The sequence below is a fragment of the Scyliorhinus torazame genome, chromosome 7 (genome assembly GCF_047496885.1).
Source record: "Scyliorhinus torazame isolate Kashiwa2021f chromosome 7, sScyTor2.1, whole genome shotgun sequence".
NCBI classification, from domain to species: domain Eukaryota; kingdom Metazoa; phylum Chordata; class Chondrichthyes; order Carcharhiniformes; family Scyliorhinidae; genus Scyliorhinus; species Scyliorhinus torazame.
Window position 1 is genome coordinate 301,867,609 of NC_092713.1, and position 23,044 is coordinate 301,890,652.

General features: G+C 53.9%; 1 protein-coding gene across 1 annotated transcript in view; it reads left to right on the forward strand.

The window, feature by feature from the left end:
- Nucleotides 1-7,703: 7,703 nt before the first annotated feature.
- The window catches only part of LOC140427132 (F-BAR and double SH3 domains protein 2-like), a 755,925-nt gene continuing 740,584 nt past the window's right edge, over nt 7,704-23,044 (forward strand). Inside the window, exon 1 of the mRNA XM_072512673.1 lies at nt 7,704-8,001. The gene's annotated coding sequence lies outside the window, so the exon portion shown is untranslated. The remainder of the gene's footprint in view (nt 8,002-23,044) is intronic.

Genomic DNA, 23,044 nt, shown 5'->3' on the forward strand with positions numbered 1-23,044 from the left:
CTGAGCCTGCTCCACCATGAGTAAGATCACGGCTGATATAATTGTGGCCTTAACTCCAATTTCCCGCCTGTCCCCATCCCCCCATGACCCTTTACTCCCTTGTCGATTAAATCTATCTCACTCAGCGTTGAATATATTCAGTAACTCAGTCTCAACTGGGGTAGTGAGTTACAGAGATTAATGACCCACGAGAGAAGTAATTCCTCCTCATCACTCTGAAATAGGAGACACCTTATTTTGAAACTGTGCTCCAAGAGGAGAAAACACCCTCTCAACACCTACCCTGTTAAGCCCCCTCAGAATTCTATATGCATATGAAGGATGCTGGGAAGTACAGAGGGCTGCACGGCAGCACAGTGGTTAGCACAGTTGCTTCACAGGTCCAGGGTCCCAGGTTCGATTCCCGGCTTGGGTCACCGTCTGTGCGGAGTCTGCACGTTCTCCCAGTGTCTGTGGGGGTTTCCTCCCGGTGCTCCGGTTTCCTCCCACAATCCAAAGATGTGCGGGTTAGGTGGATTGGCCATGCTAAATTATCCTTAGTGTCCAAGAAGGTTGGGTTGGGTTGAGTGGGGTTACTGGATTATGGGGATAGGGTGTGGGCTTGGGTAGAGTGCTCCTTCCAAGGGCTGGTGCTGATTCGACAGGCTGAATGGCCTCCTTCTGCACGGTAAATACTAAGAAATCTATGACTAGAGGAATCTCGTGGTACGTGCCCAAAAATCCCTGAAGGCAGCAGGAAATGTAGATAAGGCAGATACTTGCCTATATTAGCCGAGGCATACAATATAAGAGCAGGGAGGTTATGATGGAGCTGTATAAAATGCTCATCAGGCCACAGCTGGAGTACTGTGTGCAGTTCAGGTCACCACAGGAAGGAAGTGATTGCACTCGAAGGGGTGCAGAGGAGATTCACCAGCATGTTGCCTGAGTTGGAGCATTTCAGCTGTGAAGAGAAGCTTGCTAGGCTGATGTTGTTTTCCTTAGACTATAACACATAGGAGCAGAGTTAGGCCACTCGGCCCATCGAGTCTGCTCCGCTATTCACTCATGGCTGATATTTTTCTCATCCCCATTCTCCTGCCTTCTTCCCATAACCCCCGATCCCCTTATTAATCAAGAACCTACCTATATTTGTCTTAAAGACACTCAGTGATTTGGTCTCCACAGCCTTCTGCAGCAAAGAGTTCCACAGATTCACCACCCTCTGGCTGAAGAAATTCCTCCTCATCCTGTTTTGAAGGATTGTCCCTGTAGTCTGAGATGGTGTCCTCTGGTTCTAGTTTTTCCTACAAATGGAAACATCCTCCCCACATCCACTCTATCCAGGCCTCTCAGTATCCTATAAGTTTCAATAAGATCCCCCCTCATCCTTCTAAACTCCAATGAGTACAGACCCAGAGTCCTCAATTGTTCCTCATATGACAAGCACTGTTCCTTCTGTGTTGCTGCTCCCTGTACAGCTATGGGCCCAGGCTCCCCCTCCTCTGCAAGGCGTCATGCCTGGCCACGCTCTATCACAAGTCGCATAAACGGCAATGCAACAGGCTGCGCGATTCTCCAGAACCATGCACTGAAAAGAGCAGGGCATCAAAGAGAGGTGCGAGGATTCCTGAGAGGGCCTGTCCTTCAGCCCTCTACCCCTCTCGGACCTCCACCCATGCACTTTCCCCTTAGTGAGTGTCTCTCCATTAAGTCTCACACCCTCCCCACTCACACTGTCCCTCTCAACTCCACCAGGATTATGCGCCTGACCCTCACAGGGTCTCACAGGCACAGTTCTCCCGAACATTTCCCCTCCCTACCCTGCACATCTTTGGCTTGTGGGGGTGAGACCCACGCAGGCACGGGGGGAATGTGCAAACTCCATATGCCTCGACCAACAGGCAAAAAGGGAGTACTCGGCATGATTAATGTTATTGGTAAATTTATTCCAAATTTATTTACTCCAAAGACATGTCTTAGAGAAGTTCCAGAAAAAGTGAATAACTTCACTTGGGCTGACAAGCAGGAGCAAGCGTGGATATCTTGAAACGACAACTCCAGTTCTCACATTCTTTGACCTGACCAAGATTTCGACAGGCGCATCAAAGGATGGTTTAGATGCAGTTTTGCTGCAACAGGAAAATGGCAGTGATTGGAGACCAGTAGCATCTGCATCCAGATCAATGACAGATTCTGAATGTTGCGATGCTCAAATTGAAAAGGAATATCTAGGATTAGTCAATGGATTAGAGACATTCAACAGTTACGTGTATGGCCTATCTACCTTTAATGTAGAGACAGATCACAGACCGTCGGTGGCCATAGTCAAGAAAAACCTGAGCGAGATGTTAACTCGCATCCAAAGGATGATGATGAAACTTCAGAGATATGACTTTGACTTGATCTATACACCGGGCAAGCACATTGTAGCAGCCAATGCATTATCCAGAGCTACAGCAGCACTGGATGGCAATTCCATGGGAGAGGATGTGCAAGTTCATGTGGATATGATCACAGAGACACTACCAGTGTCAGACGCAAAGTCAAAACTGATTGTTGCAGAAACAGAGAAAGATGAAACATTGCAAATGGTGATACACAATCTCAACAATGGATGGCCGAAAGGTTCATGTTTCAAGTATCGTAATATATGATCAGAGCTCAGTGTAGCAAATGGTTTGTCACTGAGACAACAGAGCAACGAAATACTGCAAAAGATTCATGAGGGTCACCTTGAAATCGAGAAATGCAAAAGAAGAGCGCAAGATAGGGTATATTGGCCATCAATGTAAAGATAAACATTCAATGGTGGAAAAGTGTACCACTTGTTAACAATACCAATATTGACAGGCAAAGGAACCAATGGAGATGGGCAGACAGCTATCGAGCATCACCTTTAAGTACTGGTTTGTTGCCATCAGAACTGTTAATGAGTTGAAAGCTACGAACAACTCTGCCATGCCGTACCAAACAGCAAGTAAATCAAAAGATACGGAATTGGCTGCAATCTCAGAAGAAGAATAAGAAGAGTTACTATGACAAAAAGAGAAAATGCTGGAAAATCTCAGCAGGTCTGGCAGCATCTGGAGGGAGAGAAAAGAGCTAATGTTTCGAGTCCAGATGACCCCTTTGTCAAAGTTACTATGACAAGTCAACCAGGTCTCTGAAACCTTTAAATCCGAATGATGTACTGAGGGTGGAGCATCCTGATGGCTCGTCAAAATGTGCAACAGTATTACAGAAAATAGGTCCGAGATTGATATACCTTCAATTCACCGAGAGGCAGAGAGAGCGAGTGAACATAAGGCTTTATTAATCGTGAACTTGCCTAGCCAGAGTCGGTTGTACAGATGAGTGCCCCCCGCAGGTGGCCGGTCTATATATGGCCCCGGTGAGGGCGGAGCCAGAGGCAGAGCCCACCGGGGTTACAGTACAGTACCTGGAAGCAGCTCGTATCACCACTTCCAGGTCATAGGTTACAGTATCCTGCATTTGGTGAATACATTCACCACATTCACCCCCTGTTAAAAAAATCAAGTCCAGCGGGGGTGATGTGGGGTCATTACATATTCCAGTCTATCTGTAGGCCAGATCGTTCTCTTTGACTTCCTCAGCTCTGGCGATGCGGCGGGCACGATGTTGCAGGTGGTGATTCCAGGGGCGTTGTGTCTGGAGCTTGAGCCTCAGTCCGGCGTGTCGGAGACGGTTGGGGTGTGGGGGTAGGCAGGGGGGTGGTGGGTGGCGGCAGTGTCAGCGCAGGACAATACAGGAGACCCAGGGGAGCGTACGGGGCGCTGGGGTGGTGGCGGGCAGTGGGGAAGGGGGCGCGTTGGTAGGGGAACCAGCTGGCGCCAGGTCTCGTATGGAGACCGTATCTTGCCGTCCGTCCTGGTGCGCGATGTAGGCGTACTGGGGTTGGCGTGGAGCAGCTGGACCCTCTCGACCAGGGGGTCGGTCTTATGGCTCCTTATGTGCCTCCGGAGAAGGACTGGTCCCGGAGTTGTCAGCCAGGATGGAAGCGAGACCCCGGAGATCGACTTCCTGGGGAAGATAAACAAACGATCGTGAGGGGTCTCGTTCGTGGCTGTGCAGAGGAGTGATCTAATGGAGTGGAGGGCGTCAGGGAGGACTTCCTGCCAGCGGGGCTTTGGGAGACTTCAAGACCTGAGGGCCAGAAGAACGGCCTTCCATACCGTCGTGTTCTCCCTCTCCACCTGCCCGTTTCCCTGCGGGTTATAGCTCGTAGTCCTGCTCGAGGCGATGCCTTTGCTGAGCAGGTACTGACGTAGCTCATCACTCAAAATGATGTGCCCCGGTCGCTGTGGATGTACGCAGGGAAACCGAACAGTGTGAAGATGCTGTGCAGTGCCTTTATTACAGTGGCTGAGGTCATGTCGGGGCAGGGGACAGCGAAGGGGAAGCGGGAGTACTCGTCGATGACGGTGAGAAAATATATATTACGGTTGGTGGGGGGGAGGGGCCCATTGAAGTCAATGCTTAGGCGCTCAAAGGGCCAGGCGGGCCTTGTCTGGCCGGTAGAAGTGCGGTTTGCACTCCGCGCAGACTTGGCAGTCCCTGGTCATTGCCTTGACCTCCTCGGTGGAGAAGGGCAGATTGCGGGCCTTAATGAAGTGGGTAAGCCGGGTGACCCGCGGGTGACAGAGGTCATTGTGGATAGCCCGAAGTCGGTCATCTTGCGCGCTGGCACATGTGCCATGGGACAGGGCATCTGGGGGCTTGTTGAGCTTCCCAGGACGATACTTGATATCGTAATTGTAGGTGGAGAGTTCGATCCTCCACCTCAGGGTTTTGTCATTTTTTATTTTGCCCTGTTGTGTGTTGTCAAACATGAAGGCGACCGACCGCTGGTCGGTGACGAGGGTGAACCTCCTACAAGCTCGGTAGTGCCTCCAGTGCCGCACGGCTTCCACTATGGCTTGTGCTTCCTTCTCGACCAAGGAGTGTCGGATTTCGGAAGCGTGGAGGGTTCTAAAGAAGAATGCTACTGGCCTGCCCGCCTGGTTGAGCGTGGTGGCCAGTGCGACGTCTGATGCATGGCTCTCTACCTGAAAGGGGACGGACTCGTCCAACGCGTGCATTGCGGCCTTAGTGATGTCGGCCTTGATGCGGCTGAAGGCCGAGCGGGCCTCATCCGTCAGGGGGAAACTGGTGGTTTGAATAAGTGGGCGGGCTTTGTCCGCATAGTTGGGGACCCACTGGGCGTAGTATGAGAATAATCCCAGGCATCGTTTTAGGGCCTTGAGGCTGTGGGGAGGGGGGAGTTCCGTGAGGGGGCGCATACGGTCGGGGTCGGGCCCTAGTACTCCGTTCTCCATGACGTAGCCGAGGATGGCCAGTCGGGTAGTACGGAAGACACACTTTTCTTTGTTGTATGTAAGGTTGAGGGATTGGGCAGCCTGAAGGAACCTCTGAAGGTTGGCGTCATGGTCCTGCTGATCATGGCCGCAGATGGTCACATTGTCCAAGTACGGGTATGTAGCCCGCAAACCGTACTGGTCCACCATTCAGTCCATCGTTTTCTGAAAGACCGAGACCCTGTTAGTGATGCCGAAGGGGACCCTGAGGAAGTGGAAGAGTCGGCCGGCTGCTTCAAAGGCAGTGTCGTGGCGATCTTCCGGTCGGATTGGGAGCTGGTGGTAGGCTGACTTCAGATCGACCGTTGAGAACACCCGGTACTGTGCGATCTGGTTGACCATCTCCGCTAAGCAGGGGAGGGGTACGCATCCAGTTGCGTGAACCGGTTAATTGTCTGGCTGTAGTCCACAACCATCCGATTCTTTTCCCCGGTCCAGACGACCACCACTTGCGCTCTCCAGGGGCTGTTACTAGCTCTCTATGATCCCTTCACACAACAGTCGCTGGACCACCAACTTGATAAACGCCATGTCTAGCGAGCTGTACCGCCTGCTGCTGGTGGCGATGGGCTTACAGTCGGGAGTGAGGATCGCAAAGAGTGAAGGGGGGGAGACCTTGAGGGTCGCGAGGCTGCATACCGTGAGGGGGGTAAGGGTCCGCCGAACTGTGGGGTCAGGCTTCGGTGATTACACTGAAAATCCAATCCGAGTAGTAGGGGGCGCAGAGGTGGGGGAGGACGTAGAGCTTAAAACGAGGGTACTCTGCGCCCTGTATCACGAGGTTGGCGATACAGTACTCCCGGATCTGAACCGAATGGGATCCGGAGGCAAAGGAGATTGTTTGGGAGGCTGGGAAGGTGTGGCGGGAGCAGCGCCTTACCGTGTCGGGGTGTACAAAGCTCTCTCTCCATGCTCCCAGAGTCAAAAATGCAGGAGGTCTCGTGCCAGTTGACCTGGACGACCATCATGGAGTTCTTCAGCTGTTTCGGCTGCAACTGGTCGAGGGTCACTGCGCCCAGCTGCGGGTAGCCTGTGTGGTCGGCGGAGTCACAAGATGGCGGCCCCCATGAGTCGCAAGTGTCGGGCTGGGTCGAAGATGGCGACCGAGATGGCCGGCCCCATCTGTCGCACGTGTCGGTCGGCATTGGGGCCGGAGGCCAAGATGGCGGCCCCCACGAGTCGCACGTGTCGGTCGGTGTTGGAGACGGCGGCCAAGATGGCGGCCCCCACGATTCGCACAATGCCGATGACGCATCTGGAGGGGGCGTTCCGGGCAGGCACGCAGCCACATTGCAGGGTCTGCGGGGCTGCGAGTCCATGGGTCGGGCCTGGTGCATTTTCGATTTCTGGGCCTTAGGTCGGCCCAGACAGACTCTAGCGAAGTGCCCCTTTTTCCCACAGTCGCTGCACGTCGCTGTGCGGGCCAGGCAACGCTGCCGGGGGTGTTGGCCCTGGCCGCAGAAGTAGCACTGCGGTTCCCCGGGCTGGGCTGGCAGCCGTGCAGCGCAGGCCTGCGACGTAGTCGGGTCCGACAGGGGCCGCGACGAGGGTGTCCACGAGGGGTTTGCCAGTCCCACGGGGAACGCACTGAGGTTCTGGTAGGTCACCTCTGGCGAGGTAGCTAGCTTTACCGTGTCCCGCAGGTCGGAGGTCCCGTTTTCCAGCAGGCGCTGCCTGATGTAGTTCGAGCGGACCCCCGCCACCTAGGTGTCCCGGATCTGTGAGTTCATATGTTCCTCCGCCGTCACATCTCGATAGCTGCAGTTCCTCGCGAGTGGAGTCAGGGTTTCCAGATACTCGTCCAGCCACTCTCCGGCGCGTTGACAGCGAGTAGTGAGGAGGTGTCTGGCGGACACCTCGTTTACGGGCTTCACGAAGTGTGCCTTGAGGGTTGCGACCGCCGCCTCGTACGTGGCCGCTTTCTCGATCATTACCGAGATTCGATGGCTCACCCGAGCGTGGAGGAATCGCAGCTTGAGGGTCTCCGTGGGAGGCGTTGTGGAGAAGTCGAGGTAGGCCTCGAAGCATCGAAGCCAATGTTCGAATATTTCCTTTGCTTTGGACGCGCAGGCGTCGAGTTCGAGGCTGTCTGGCTTTAGAGCGGCTTCCATGGTGCTGTCTACGATTAATAAATTGATATACCTTCAATTCACCGAGATGCAGAGAGAGCGAGTGAACATTAGGCTTTATTAATCGTGAACTTGCCTAGCCAGAGTCGGTTGTACAGATGAGTGCCACCCACAGGTGGCCGGTCTATATATGGCCCCGGTAAGGGCGGAGCCAGAGGCGGAGCCCACCGGGGTTACAGTACAGTACCTGGAAGCAGCTCGTATCACCACTTCCAGGTCATAGGTTACAGTATCCTGCATTAGGTGAATACATTCACCACAGAGATCCTACACTGTAATCACGGAGCAAGGACAGGTGCGAAAGAGGAACAGACGGGCACTCCTGAAAGTTAAACAACCTGTTACTCAGCTGCAAGCAGACGATGTCTTTGAAAACTTGTATTCTTCAAAACCAACACAACCAGAGGAAGAATCAAATATCATTGTACAGTCTGAAGTTCCGAACAGTGATGTGGTCATACCAATTGCACCTACAGAAATGAAAGACTGTCAAACCTCCGACCACTAGGTGGCAGGCAAGTTAAAGCATGTGACACTGCAACCTAGGGGGAGTCTGTTGGAGGGGTCGTCGTGGTTACTTGTGTTTATGATTGTTCCAGTTGTTAGTATTAGTTTCCAATGCACAGCTTGGTATGCAATAATATATTTGACTCGTCTAGAACAAGATGCTCTTTGATGCATTGAATCATTGTCCATGCACTGGAACGTAACAACTACGTGCCGGTTTCCCATACCTGCCTGACTCGCGGTCGCTGTACGAGTGACCAAATCTGAAGTTCTGCCGAATCTAAGAGGAGTGTCTGCCTCCTGGGACAAAGTGTCCACGTGGCACTCCCCCTCCCTGACGCCCCACCATGTATCTGCACAGCTCAGGCTCCAGGCTCAACAACACTTTCTGCAGCGGATATGGTGGTGCGGGATTGAAGTGCATCCCCCAGCTTCCCACGCGCTGCACACCACCAGTCGCGCCATTTCTGTCCATCCTTCTTTATTTAATTAGCCAATTAGTTAATCATTTTCGCAGATAAAGTAAGAGGAGTTTATGCTGCCCTCGCTTGGAGGAGAGCATGGAAATTCACCAACCACTGGAGGCTGAGGAAAAACACAGGAAACGCCACGTCAGCAAGATCCTTGTGTTAAACCACCTCTCATCAGACTGGGACGGGTGGGACAGAGAATTGTTGGCAGACCTGCCAGTGTGCATATGTTCCAGAATGAGAGGATTTTCCTGAAAGGGGTGTGCTTTAACGGCTGGCTGCGTAACTGGGATGATTTATTTTCTCCTAATAGGGTCTGACTAACTGCCTTTGATAGCTTCAGCTCTCTTAATAGGTTTTTAAAAAAATATGTTTATTCAGATTTTTCCAACAAAATTTTTAACAAACCCCCCCCCATAACAAAAAGAAAAAAGAACACAAACACAACAATCGAAAATAATACAAAACTTATACATTGGGTTTCCCCCATATATAGTAACCCCCCCCATATGACATTCAAAGGTACCCTTGAGGAAACCCACCCCCCCCCCGCCCCCCTGGGTTGCTGCTGCTGCTGACCTCCTCCTAACGCTCCGTGAGATAGTCTAGGAACGGTTGCCACCGCCTGAAGAACCCCTGCACAGACCCTCTCAAGGCAAACTTTATCCTCTCCAGTTTAATGAACCCTGCCATGTCATTTATCCAGGCTTCCACACTGGGGGGCTTTGCGGCCTTCCATAATAGCAAGATCCTCCGCCGGGCTACCAGGGACGCAAAGGCCAGGATACCGGCCTCTTTCGCCTCCTGCACTCCCGGCTCGTCCGTTACCCGAAATAATGCCAACCCCCAGCTCGGCTTGACCTGGACTTTCACCACCTTAGACATAGTCCTCGCGAAACCCCTCCAGATCCCATCCAGTGCCGGACACAAACAGAACATGTGCACGTGATTCGCCGGGCTTCCCGAGCACCTCCCACACCTGTCCTCCATCCCAAAGAACCTACTCAGCCTCGCACCTGTCATATGTGCTCTGTGAGTAACCTTAAATTGTATTAGGCTGAGCCTGGCGCAAGAGGAATTAACCCTACTCAGGGCATCAGCCCACAGACCCTCATCTATCTCCTCCCCAAGCTCCTCCTCCCACTTGCCCTTTAACTCCTCCACCGAGGCCTCCTCCTCTTCCTTCAGCTCCTGATAGATTGCCGAAACCCTGCCTTCTCCGACCCATACACCCGAAATCACCCTGTCTTGAATCCCCTGTGCCGGGAGCAACGGGAATTCCCTCATCTGCCGCCTCACAAACGCCCTCACTTGCATGTACCTGAACGCATTTCCCGGGGGTAACCCAAACTTCTCCTCCAGCGCCCCTAGGCTCGCAAACGTCCCATCTATAAACAGGTCCCCCATTCTTCTAATCCCTGCCCGATGCCAGCTCCGAAACCCCCCATCCATCCTTCCCTTGACGAACCGATGGTTCTCCCGAATCGGGGACCAAACCTAGGCTCCCACCTCGCCCCTATGCCGTCTCCACTGCCCCCAGATCTTCAACGTTGCCGCCACCACCGGACTCGTGGTGTACCTTGTCGGCGAGAGCGGCAGCGGTGCCGTCACCAGCGCCCTCAGGCTCGTGCCCCTGCAGGACGCCATCTCTAGCCTCTTCCACGCCGCCCCCTCTCCCTCCATTACCCACTGACGGATCATCGCCACGTTGGCTGCCCAGTAGTAGCCACACAGATTCGGCAGCGCCAACCCTCCCTGTCCCTGCTACGCTCCAGAAATGCCCTCTTTACCCTCGGGGTCTTATTTGCCCACACGAAACCCATGATGCTCCTACCTACCCGTTTAAAAAAGGCTTTGGTAATCATAATGGGAAGGCACTGGAACACAAAAAGAAACCTCGGGAGGACCATCATTTTAACCGACTGTACCCTGCCCACTAACGAGAGTGGCAGCACATCCCATCTTTTGAAATCCTCCTCCATCTGCTCCACCAACCGCATCAAATTGAGCTTGTGCAGTGCCCTCCAGCTCCCCGCCACCTGAATCCCTAAGGACCGAAAGTTCCTTTCTGCCCTCTTCAATGGGAGGTCGTCTATCCCCCTTCCCTGGTCCCCTGGATGCACCACAAAGAGCTCACACTTTCCCACGTTGAGCTTATACCCCGAGAAGTCCCCAAACTCCCTTAGGATCCGCATGACCTCCACATCCCCTCCACTGGATCTGCCACGTACAGCAACAGGTCGTCCGCATACAGCGACACCCGGTGTTCCTCACCCCCTCGGACCAACCCCCTCCATTTCCTGGACTCCCTTAGTGCCATGGCCAAAGGCTCAATTGCCAACGAGAACAACAAGGCGGACAGGGGGGCACCCCTGTCTCGTCCCTCGGTACAGCCGAAAGTACTCCGACCTCCGCCGATTCGTAGCACACTCGCCACCGGGGCTCTATATAGGAGCCTGACCCACCTGATAAACCCCTCCCCGAACCCAAACCTCCGCAACACTTCCCAAAGATACTCCCACTCCACCCGGTCGAAGGCCTTCTCCGCGTCCATAGCTGTCACTACCTCCGCCTCTCCCTCCACCGATGGCATCATAATCACGTTGAGGAGCCTCCGCACATTAGTGTTTAGCTGCCTGCCCTTTACAAATCCCGTCTGGTCCTCATGGATCACCCCCGGGACACAGTCCTCAATTCTCGTAGCCAGCACTTTTGCCAGCAACTTAGCATCCACATTGAGGAGCGAGATCGGTCTATATGACCCACACTGCAGTGGGTCCTTGTCCCGCTTCAGGATCAGAGAGATCAGCGCCCCGGACATTGTCGGGGGCAGGGTACCCCCCTCCCTTGCCTCTTTGAAAGTCCTCACAAGCAATGGGCCTAGCAGGTCCACATATTTCCTCTAAAACTCGACCGGGAACCCATCTGGCCCCGGGGCCTTCCCCGCCTGCATGTTCCCCAATCCTTTAACCAGCTCCTCCAACCCAATTGGGGCCCTAAACCAGCCACCTCCTGCTCATCCACCCTCGGGAATCTCAGTTGATCCAAACATTGTCGCATCCCCTCTTCCCCCACTGGGGGCTCAGATCTGTACAGCTCCTCATAGAAGTCCTTGAATACCTCATTTACTCTCACCGCACTCCGCACTGTATTCCCCCCACTATCCTTAACTCCACCTATCTCCCTCGCTGCCTCCCTCTTACGAAGCTGGTGTGCCAGCATCCGGCTCGCCTTCTCCCCATACTTGTACGTCGCCCCCTGTGCTTTCCTCCACTGTGCCTCTGCTTTCCCTGTGGTCAACAGGTCAAACTCTGTCTGGAGGCTCCGCAAACCTCCATGGATCCAATCCCCCCATCTGGTCCATAAACCCACTAAGCATCTTGGCTGCATCCGGCCTCTTCCCCGTCTTGGACCTAGAGCGATCCAATGCTGGATCCAGCACCGTGTTGAAATCCCCCCCCCATTGTCAAGCTTCCTACCTCCAGGTCCAGAATCCGACCCAGCATGCGCTTCATAAATCCAGCATCATCCCAGTTCTGGGCGTATACGTTTACCAGTACCACCCGCACCCCCTGCAACCTACTGCTCACCATCACGTATCGACCTCCAATATCCACTACAATATTCTTGGCCTCAAACGACACCCGTTTCCCCACCTGTATTGCAACCCCTCTGTTCTTCGCATCCAGCCCCGAATGGAACACCTGTCCTACCCATCCCTTTCTCAGCCTGACCTGATCTGCCACCTTCAAATGTGTCTCCTGAAGCATGACCACGTCTGCCTTCAGTCCCTTTAAGTGCGCGAACACCCGGGCCCTCTTAACCGGCCCATTCAGGCCCCTCACATTCCAAGTTATCAGCCGGATTGGGGAGCTACTCAACCCCCCCCCCCCTCCCCCCCCCTGCCGACTAGCCATCTCGTTTTCTAGGCCAGTCACGTGCCCGCGCCTCCCACACCCTCCAGTCCCCCAGACGGCGAACCCCCGCCCCGACCACCTCTCCTATTTCCAGTTCCCCTTTGGCCAATGCAGCAGCAACCCTATAACCCCCCCTCCCCCCGCTAGATCCGTATCTAGCTCTTTTGCTCCCCCATAACACTCCCGTAAGTCAGCTGACTCCTGCTGACCCTGGCCTCTCCCGCCTTCCCATCGACCCCCCCCAGTGTGGGAATTCCCCCTCCCCCTCCTCCCTGGCAGTCAGTGTGCGCTCCTCTCCAGTACTGCCCCCCCCCCCTCCGACCCTCACCTCTGTCCATAAAGCAGTGAAACCTCACCACTACAGCCCTTGGCGGCTCGTTGGCCTTGGGTCTCCTTGCTAGGACCCGGTGCGCCCCATCTAGCTCCAGGGGCCTCGGGAAGGCTCCTGCGCCCATCAGCGAATTGAGCATCGTGCTCACATATGCCCCGGCATTGGCCCCCTCCACTCCTTCAGGGAGACCCAGAATCCGAAGATTCCTCCTCCTCGACCTATTCTCCAGGTCCTCAAATCGTTCCGCCCACCTCTTGTGCAGCACCTCGTGTGTCTCCACCTTCACCGCCAGGCCCAAGATCTCATCCTCGTTCTCCGAGGCTTTTTGCCGCACCTCTCGGATCGCCGCCCCTTGGACCTTCTGGGTCTCCACTAGCTTCTCAATCGCCACCTTCATTGGCGCCAGCATTTCGGTTTTCAGCTCCTCAAAGCAGCGTCTAAGAAACCCCGCTGCTCCTGCGACCACAGCGCCCATGCTGCTTGGTCTCCACCCGCCGCCATCTTGCTTTTCCTCCCTCTCACTTTTCGCTGCTCCAAGATCCCTTTTTTCACTGCTCCACTCCTGGTCCAATCCATGTACTGTCGGGGGGACCTTGCTGTCACCTTCCCACATTGGAAGCCATCGAACAAGTGCCATTGGGGCCCCTCTAGAGAGCCCAAAAGTCCGTTCCCGGCGGGAGCTGCCGAACGTGCGACCTATCCAAGCATGGCCGCAACCGGAAGACCTTAATAGGTTTAATATACACTAACTTGACCTGTGTGTGACAAGGAGGGCACACAGTGTTTCACTGTGTTTGGCAAGAAGGAAAGCTCTTGCTGTCTTGTGGCATCAGTGATCATCCTCAACTGTGTTCCGTCTCGAAGGGGCAAGTTTGGGAGGCAGAGGGATCAGCTCAACTCTGATCTACGACTGATCTTAGAATCGTTTTTAGATCTTAAGTGAGACAGGCGGCCAATATAGGTCAGTGAGGGTAAGGGCGATGGATAATGGGGGCTTGGTGCAAGTTAGGATGTGGGCAGGAGAATTCACGGATGGGAGGGAGAGCAGCAGGATGTGCCAATGGGGGATCGGACACTGGCTGCTCACTTAGTGCCCCCTGTAATTCAACAGAACCAGGGCAACCCAGTTCAATAATAATAATAATAATAATAATCTTTATTTATTGTCACAAGTAGGCTTACATTAACCCTAGTTGCCACACTCCGGCGCCTGTTCGGGTACACTGAGTGAGAATTCAGAATGCCCAATTCACCTAACAGCACGTCTTTCGGGACTTGTGGGAGGAAACCGGAGCACCCGGAGGAAACGCACGCAGACACGGGGAGAATGTGCAGACTCCACACAGACAGTGACCCAAGCCGGGAATCGAACCCGGGACCCTGGCGCTGCGAAGCAACTGTGCTAACCCACTGTGCTACCGTGCCACCCTTAATTTGTTTTTCAAGGGGCAATTTAGCATGGAGAATCCACCTACCCTGCACATCTTTTTGGGTTGTGCGAGTGAGACCCACGCAGACACGGGGAGAATGTGCAAACTCCACACAGACAGCGACCCAGGGCCGGGATCGAACCCGGGTCCTCGGTGCCGCGAGGCAGCAGTGCTAATCACCCTCTCAACCCCCCCCTCCTCCCAACAACTACCCTCAACAACCCCCCCCCCCCACCCCCGCATGCCCCACCAAGCACCCCCCTCTGTTCCCCCTTGTCTCACACCACCACCACCCCCCCCCCCATCGCCCCCACTGCCCCCCAGGTCGCCCCACTTGATCCAGGTGTCCTGACCAACACATATCCCTGAGATCGTTCAGCTGGTCGGACACATCTTATTGCTGTTTGTGGGATCCTGTTGTGAATAAAAACGGGCTTCTGCACACCCCACACTATAACAAGCACTAGATTTCATTGGCTGAAAAGCATGTTGGAACAGGCCTAGGTTTTTGTTATAACCTGCCTGCTTACCACTGGCTGGGGACTAATGGCAATACCACAATCCTGAGGGAGAATGAGCTTCCCCAATGAGGGGGCGGAGAAATCATTAGCAGGTCCCTGCGTAAATAAAGCTGGCCAGTTTGGAACCAGCGAGAGAGGAGTGAGCAGCAAGGGAGTTACTGCTGCTGTGTATATATATGTTATTGTAAATAAATGTTATTTCTTTCTATTCTACAACTCGTGCTGGATTCTTCGTGGCCCTCACTAAAGTTTTGAAAGGTGCTACTGAAATGCAAGCTCTCTGCTCTTCCACAGACATTTCAAATCAAGGACTGCAGTTTATCGTTTAATAGTGAGAAGCTTCATTTCAGGGAGTCTGGATTGCGCGGAATGATACACTCCTTGCAAAGATAAATTACACAGGTTTCATTCCCAATGTGATCTGAGCTGTTGCTCCTCTCGAGCCAAACTGCCGGAATTGTTTGGTTTAAAATAATGTCCGCATACGTAATTGACTCTTTCTGAGATTCAGAATTAACCCCAGCCAACACTTAATGCAGCTCCTGGATCAGAACCAGCAGCATTTTCATTGTGGGAGAGAGAAACTCAGTCCCAATACATTGAAGTTCCTCACTATCACATCATAAACTGCAGCACACTCTCAGTACTGACCCTCTGACAGTGCAGCACTCCCTCAGTACTGACCCTCTGACAGTGCAGCACTCCCTCAGTACTGACCCTCTGACAGTGCAGCACTCCCTCAGTACTGACCCTCTGACAGTGCAGCACTCCCTCAGTACTGACCCTCTGACAGTGCAGCACTCCCTCAGTACTGACCCTCTGACAGTGCAGCACTCCCTCAGTACTGACCCTCTGACAGTGCGGCACTCCCTCAGTACTGACCCTCTGACAGTGCAGCACTCCCTCAGTACTGACCCTCTGACAGTGCAGCACTACCTCAGTACTGCCCCTCTGACAGTGCAGCTCTCCCTCAGTACTGACCCTCTGACAGTGCAGCATTCCCTCAGTACTGCCCCTCTGACAGTGCAGCACTCCCTCAGCACTGACCCTCTGACAGTGCAGCACTCCCTCAGTACTGACCCTCTGACAGTGCAGCACTCCCTCAGTACTGACCCTCTGACAGTGCAGCACTCCCTCAGTACTGCCCCTCTGACAGTGCAGCACACCCTCAGGACTGACCCTCTTACAGTGCAGCGCTCCTTCAGTACTGACCCACTGACAGTGCAGCACTACCTCAGTACGGACCCTCTGACAGTGCAGCACTCCCTCAGTACTGACCCTCTGACAGTGCAGCACTACCTCAGTACTGACCCTCTGACAGTGCAGCACTCCCTCAGTACTGACCCACTGACAGTGCAGCACTACCTCAGTACTGACCCTCTGACAGTGCAGCGCTCCTTCAGTACTGACCCACTGACAGTGCAGCACTACCTCAGTACTGACCCACTGACAGTGCAGCACTACCTCAGTACTGACCCTCTGAGTGTGCAGCACTCCCTCAGTACTGACCCTCTGACAGTGCAGCACTACCTCAGTACTGACCCTCTGACAGTGCAGCACTACCTCAGTACTGACCCACTGACAGTGCAGCACTACCTCAGTACTGACCCTCTGACAGTGCAGCACTCCCTCAGTACTGACCCTCTGACAGTGCAGCACTCCCTCAGTACTGACCCTCTGACAGTGCAGCACTCCCTCAGCACTGACCATCTGACAGTGCAGCACTCCCTCAGCACTGACCCTCTGACAGTGCAGCACTACCTCAGTACTGACCCTCTGACAGTGCAGCACTCCCTCAGTACTGACCCTCTGACAGTGCAGCACTACCTCAGTACTGACCCTCTGACAGTGCAGCACTCCCTCAGTACTGACCCTCTGACAGTGCAGCACTCCCTCAGTACTGACCCTCTGACAGTGCAGCACTACCTCAGTACTGACCCACTGACAGTGCAGCACTCCCTCAGTACTGACCCTCTGACAGTGCAGCACTCCCTCAGTACTGACCCTCTGACAGTGCAGCACTACCTCAGTACTGACCCTCTGACAGTGCAGCACTCCCTCAGTACTGACCCTCTGACAGTGCAGCACTCCCTCAGCACTGACCATCTGACAGTGCAGCACTCCCTCAGCACTGACCCTCTGACAGTGCAGCACTCCCTCAGCACTGACCCTCTGATAGTGCAGCACTCCCTCAGTACTGACCCTCTGACAGTGCAGCACTCCCTCAGCACTGACCCTCTGACAGTGCAGCACTCCCTCAGTACTGACCCTCTGACAGTGCAGCACTCCCTCAGCACTGACCATCTGACAGTGCAGCACTACCTCAGTACTGACCCACTGACAGTGCAGCACTCCCTCAGTACTGACCCTCTGACAGTGCAGCACTCCCTCAGTACTGACCCTCTGACAGTGCAGCACTCCCTCAGTACTGCCCCTCTGACAGTGCAGCACACCCTCAGGACTGACCCTCTTACAGTGCAGCGCTCCTTCAGTACTGACCCACTGACAGTGCAGCACTACCTCAGTACGGACCCTCTGACAGTGCAGCACTCCCTCAGTACTGACCCTCTGACAGTGCAGCACTACCTCAGTACTGACCCTCTGACAGTGCAGCACTCCCTCAGTACTGACCCACTGACAGTGCAGCACTACCTCAGTACTGACCCTCTGACAGTGCAGCGCTCCTTCAGTACTGACCCACTGACAGTGCAGCACTACCTCAGTACTGACCCACTGACAGTGCAGCACTACCTCAGTACTGACCCTCTGACAGTGCAGCACTCCCTCAGTACTGACCCTCTGACAGTGCAGCACTACCTCAGTACTGACCCTCTGACAGTGCAGCACTACCTCAGTACTGACCCACTGACAGTGCAGCACTACCTCAGTACTGACCCTCTGACAGTGCAGCACTCCCTCAGTACTGACCCTCTGACAGTGCAGCACTCCCTCAGTACTGACCCTCTGACAGTGCAGCACTCCCTCAGCACTGACCATCTGACAGTGCAGCACTCCCTCAGCACTGACCCTCTGACAGTGCAGCACTACCTCAGTACTGACCCTCTGACAGTGCAGCACTCCCTCAGTACTGACCCTCTGACAGTGCAGCACTAACTCAGTACTGACCCTCTGACAGTGCAGCACTCCCTCAGTACTGACCCTCTGACAGTGCAGCACTCCCTCAGCACTGACCCTCTGACAGTGCAGCACTACCTCAGTACTGACCCACTGACAGTGCAGCACTCCCTCAGCACTGACCATCTGACAGTGCAGCACTACCTCAGTACTGACCCACTGACAGTGCAGCACTCCCTCAGTACTGACCCTCTGACAGTGCAGCACTCCCTCAGTACTGACCCTCTGACAGTGCATCACTCCCTCAGTACTGACCCTCTGACAGTGCAGCACTCCCTCAGTACTGACCCTCTGACAGTGCAGCTCTCCCTCAGTACTGACCCTCTGACAGTGCAGCACTCCCTCAGTACTGACCCTCTGACAGTGCAGCACTCCCTCAGTACTGACCCTCTGACAGTGCAGCACTCCCTCAGTACTGACCCTCTGACAGTGCAGCACTCCCTCAGTACTGACCCTCTGACAGTGCAGCTCTCCCTCAGTACTGACCCTCTGACAGTGCAGCACTCCCTCAGTACTGACCCTCTGACAGTGCAGCGTTCCCTCAGTACTGACCCTCTGACAGTGCAGCACTCCCTCAGTACTGACCCTCTGACAGTGCAGCACTCCCTCAGCACTGACCCTCTGACAGTGCAGCACTCCCTCAGCACTGACCCTCTGACAGTGCAGCACTCCCTCAATACTGACCCTCTGACAGTGCAGCACTCCCTCAATACTGACCCTCTGACAGTGCAGCACTCCCTCAGTACTGACCCTCTGACAGTGCAGCACTCCCTCAGTACTGACCCTCTGACAGTGCAGCACTCGCTCAGTACTGACCCTCTGACAGTGCGGCACTCCCCCAGTACTGACCCTCTGACAGTGCAGCACTCCCTCAGTACTGACCCTCTGACAGTGCAGCACTCCCTCAGGACTGGGGCTGGTTTAGCACTGGGCTAAATAGCTGGCTTTTAAAGCAGACCAAGGCAGACCAGCAGCAAGGTTCAAATCCCGTACCAGCCTCCCCGAACAGGCGCCGGAATGTGGCGACTAGGGGTTTTTCACAGTAACTTCATTTGAAGCCTACTTGTGACAATAAGCATTTTCCTTTCCTTCTTTCCTCCCTCAGCAGAGCTCTCTTGTAGGCTGCAGCTGATGGTAAAAATCTGATAATGTGGGGGAAAGTGTTCATTTTTTATGACTTGGCCGCAGACTTATTGAAAGAAAACCATCATTGCAGTATTAATCCGTGAAAGCAGACGTGACCCTGAACCATTAGAACTGTCATCGTTTTGGTTTCCCTGTCTGTCCTCGAGCATTTGGGGCAATTTTACTTCCTCTTCTGGGTCAATGTGTGGGAACCATGATGTGGAGATGTCGGCGTTGGACTGGGGTGAGCACAGTACGAAGTCTTACAACACCAGGTTAAAGTCCAACAGGTTTGTTTCGATGTCACTAGCTTTCGGAGCGCTGCTCCTTCCTCAGGTGAATGAAGAGGTATGTTCCAGAAACACATATATAGACAAATTCAAAGATGCCAAACAATGCTTGGAATGCGAGCATTAGCAGGTGATTAAATCTTTACAGATCCAGAGATGGGGTAACCCCAGGTTAAAGAGGTGTGAATTGTGTCAAGCCAGGACAGTTGGTAGGATTTCGCAGGCCAGATGGTGGGGGGTGAATGTAATGCGACATGAATCCCACGCTTCGGGACATCGTGGTACGTTGGCGAGACCATGCAGACGCTGCGACAACTAATGAACGGACATCACGCGGCAATCACCAGGCAGGAATGTTCCCTTCCAGTCGAGGAACACTTCAGCAGTCAAGGGCATTCAGCCTCTGATCTCCGGGTAAGCGTTCTCCAAGGTGGCCTTGGGCAGAAGCTTATAGCCAAGTTCCGCACACATGAGTGCGGCCTCAACCGGGACCTGGGATTCATGTCGCATTACAATCATCCCCCACCATCTGGCCTGTGAAATCCTACCAACTGTCCTGGCTTGACACAATTCACACCTCTTTAGCCTGGGGTTACCCCATCTCTGGATCTGTAAAGATTTAATCACCTGCTAATGCTCGCATTCCAAGCATTGTCTGGCATCTTTGAATCTGTCTATATATATGTTTCTGGAACATACCTCTTCATTCACCTGAGGAAGGAGCAGCGCTCCGAAAGCTAGTGACATCAAAACAAACCTGTTGGACGTTAACCTGGTGTTGTAAGACTTCTTAATGTGTGGGAAGGTCATGGTGGGGGTGGGGTTGGTGGTTTCTGGAGCAACTGCAGTTCCCCACATAATGTGAATTTTCTTTGTTCGTCAGCCATGACAGCAAACAACAGCAGGTTATTTGACTGCAGGGTGCATCGCAGTGTGTTCTTAAATTGGTAGCTGGACAACAGACAAGAGAGGGGAACTGGTCTGTGAGAAATGCAGAGAGTCCTCGGTGTGAAGTGAGAATGTTGGCAAAGAACGCACAATGCAGCTCTCTCGACTGCTGACACCGCAGGGGCAAGGATCCCCAGGGAGGAGATACTGGATTTAGCCATTACCATCCACACCTAACATCCATATCCTTCATGGTTCACTGGGTAGTGATCTGACGCAAAGCTTGGGTGGGACGGTGAGCTATGTGGAGGATGCAGAAAACCTTCAGTGTGATTTGGACAAGCTGAGTGAGTGGGCAAATGTATGGCAGATGCAGTTTAATGTGGATGAATGTGAGGTTATCCATTTTGGTAGCAAAAAGGGGAAGGCAGATTATTACCTGAATGGCCATAAATTAGGAGCTGGGAATGTGCAACGAGCCATCATACACCAGCTGCTGAAGGTAAGCATGCAGGTGCAGCAGGTGGTGAATCGGCAAACGGCATGTTGGCCTTCACAACGAGAGGATTCGAGTGCAGGAGCAGGGATGTCTCGCTGCAACTGGTGAAAATGCACCTGGAATACTGGGTGGAATTCTCCTACCCCACGCCAGGTGGGAGCATCGCGGGGGCGCCGCGCGAGTCCCGCCACGCCGCCCCGACACCCACACGCGATTCTCCCCCCCCCCCCCGCCCAAAACCAGCGCGTCGAGAATCACGCCTGGCCGCACGGAGAATCGGCGCTCGCCTATTGTAAACGGCGAGCGGCGATTCTCCGGCCCGGATGGGCCGAGCGGCCGCCCCAACACGACAGGTTCCCGCCGGCGCCGTCCACGCCTGGTCGCTGTCGGCAGGAACGCTGGGGGGGGAGGGGGGGTGTTCCGGCACCGGGGGGGGGGCCTCCGACGGGGTCTGGTCCGCGATCGGTGCCCACCGATCGGCGGGCCGGTCTCTCTAAAGGACGACCTCCTTTCCTCCGCCGCCCCGCAAGATCCATCCGCCATCTTCTTGCGGGGAGGACGGCAACCGTGCATGCCAAGGCCCAGCGCGCGTAAAATACGCGAGGCCGCTCCTAGCCCCCCGGGGGCAGGAGAATAGGGGGCTGGGAACGGGATCCGACGCCGGAGTGAAACACTCCGGTTTTCACTCCGGCATCGGGACTTAGTCTCCGTTTCGGAAAATCGCGCTCATTATGGGCGGTTTTGCTCCCTTATCTGAGGACACGTGTTTTTGCTCGAGAGGAAATGCAGCAAAAGTTTACCAGACTGATTCCTGGATGGCGGGACTGACGTATGAGGAGAGATTGAGTGGGTTAGGATTGTATTCACTGGAGTTCAGAAGAATGGAGGGGCATATCAGAGAAACCTATAAAATTCTCACAGGACTAGACAAGGTAGATGCAGGAAGATGTTCCAGAACCAGGGGTCACAGTTTCAGGGTACGGGTGAACTTTTTAGGACTGAGATGAGAAATTTGTTCACCCAGAGAGTGGTGAGCCAGTGGAATCTGTTACCACAGGAGGTACTTGAGGCTAAAACATGTATTTTTTAACGAGGCAGTTAGATATAGCACTTAGAGCTAAGGGGGTCAAAAGGATATGGGGGGTGCGTTCAGGTACCTTCAGGTTCGGAACTTCCTTAGAAAACAGGTGGGGACATTCCCGCGGCTGCCCCCACATAGAATCCGGGATAGGGTGGTATCTGCCGTCTGGGTAGGGGAGGGGAAGGTGGCGGACATATATCAGGAGCTGCAGGAGGTAGAGGAAGCCTCAGTGGGGGAGTTGAAGGATAAGTGGGAGGAGGAGCTGGATGAGGGCCTGTGGGCCGATCCCCTGGGCAGGGTGAACTCCTCCTCATCATGTGCCAGGCTCAGATTAATCCAGTTTAATCGGGCGCATATAACGGGCGGCAAGAATGAGTACGTTTTTTGGGGTGGAGGACAGGTGCCCGAGGTGTGCGGGGAGTCCGGCGAATCATGCCCATATGTTTTGGGCATGCCCAGCGCTTAAAGAAGGGGCAGGGGTTTGCAAGTCTGGGGTTTTGGATGCTCGGGTGAAGGCGAGCCCAGCGGTAGCGATATTTGGGGTGTCGGAGGATCCGGGAGTGCAGGAAGCGAAAGAGGCCGAGGTTCTGGCCTTTGCCTCCCTGGTAGCCCGGAGACGGATTCTGTTAATGTGGAGGGACTCAAAACCCCCGAGCGTGGAGACCTGGGTTAGCGACATGGCGGGGTTCCTCAGCCTGGAGCGAATAAAGTTCGCCTTGATAGAGTCCTTGATGGGGTTCTCCCGGCGGTGGCAACCTTTCCTTGACTTTCTCGGGGAGCAGTAAGTGTCAGCAGCAGCAGCATCCTGGGGGGGAGGGGGGGGGGAGTTCAGGTGGGGCGGCTACTGTTGATATAATGTGAGTTAGGCATGGAGACAAAACCCACCTTGTTCTGTTTTTTTTTAAATTCTGTTTTATAAGTAGTTTCATTGTAAGCTTTTTGCTATGTTTATTGTTATTTTTTATTACTATCTGCATTTCTATTTTTGTTATGTAAAAACGCTCATTGGAAAAACTTTAATAAAACATTTATTTTTAAAAAAGGATATGGGGGGAAGGCGGGATCAGGCTATTAAGTTGGATGATCAGCCATGATCATAATGAATGGCGTAGCGGGCTTGAAGGGCCGAATGGCCTTCTCCTGCTCCTATTTTCTATGTTTCTACGTGTCTGTAACATTACATGTTGTAGGTTTTCTGCTTAGCCGAAGCAACGCTGATGTCAATTGCGTCCTTGGGTGCGTGTGTGAGATACTGGCATGGGAATATTTATTCCTCCTGCTAGTTGCCCAGAAGGCAGTGATGTAGAAGTGGTTTCAAGACCTGTGTATTGAGTCAGCTTCCACGTGGGGTTATTCCCTGCGGC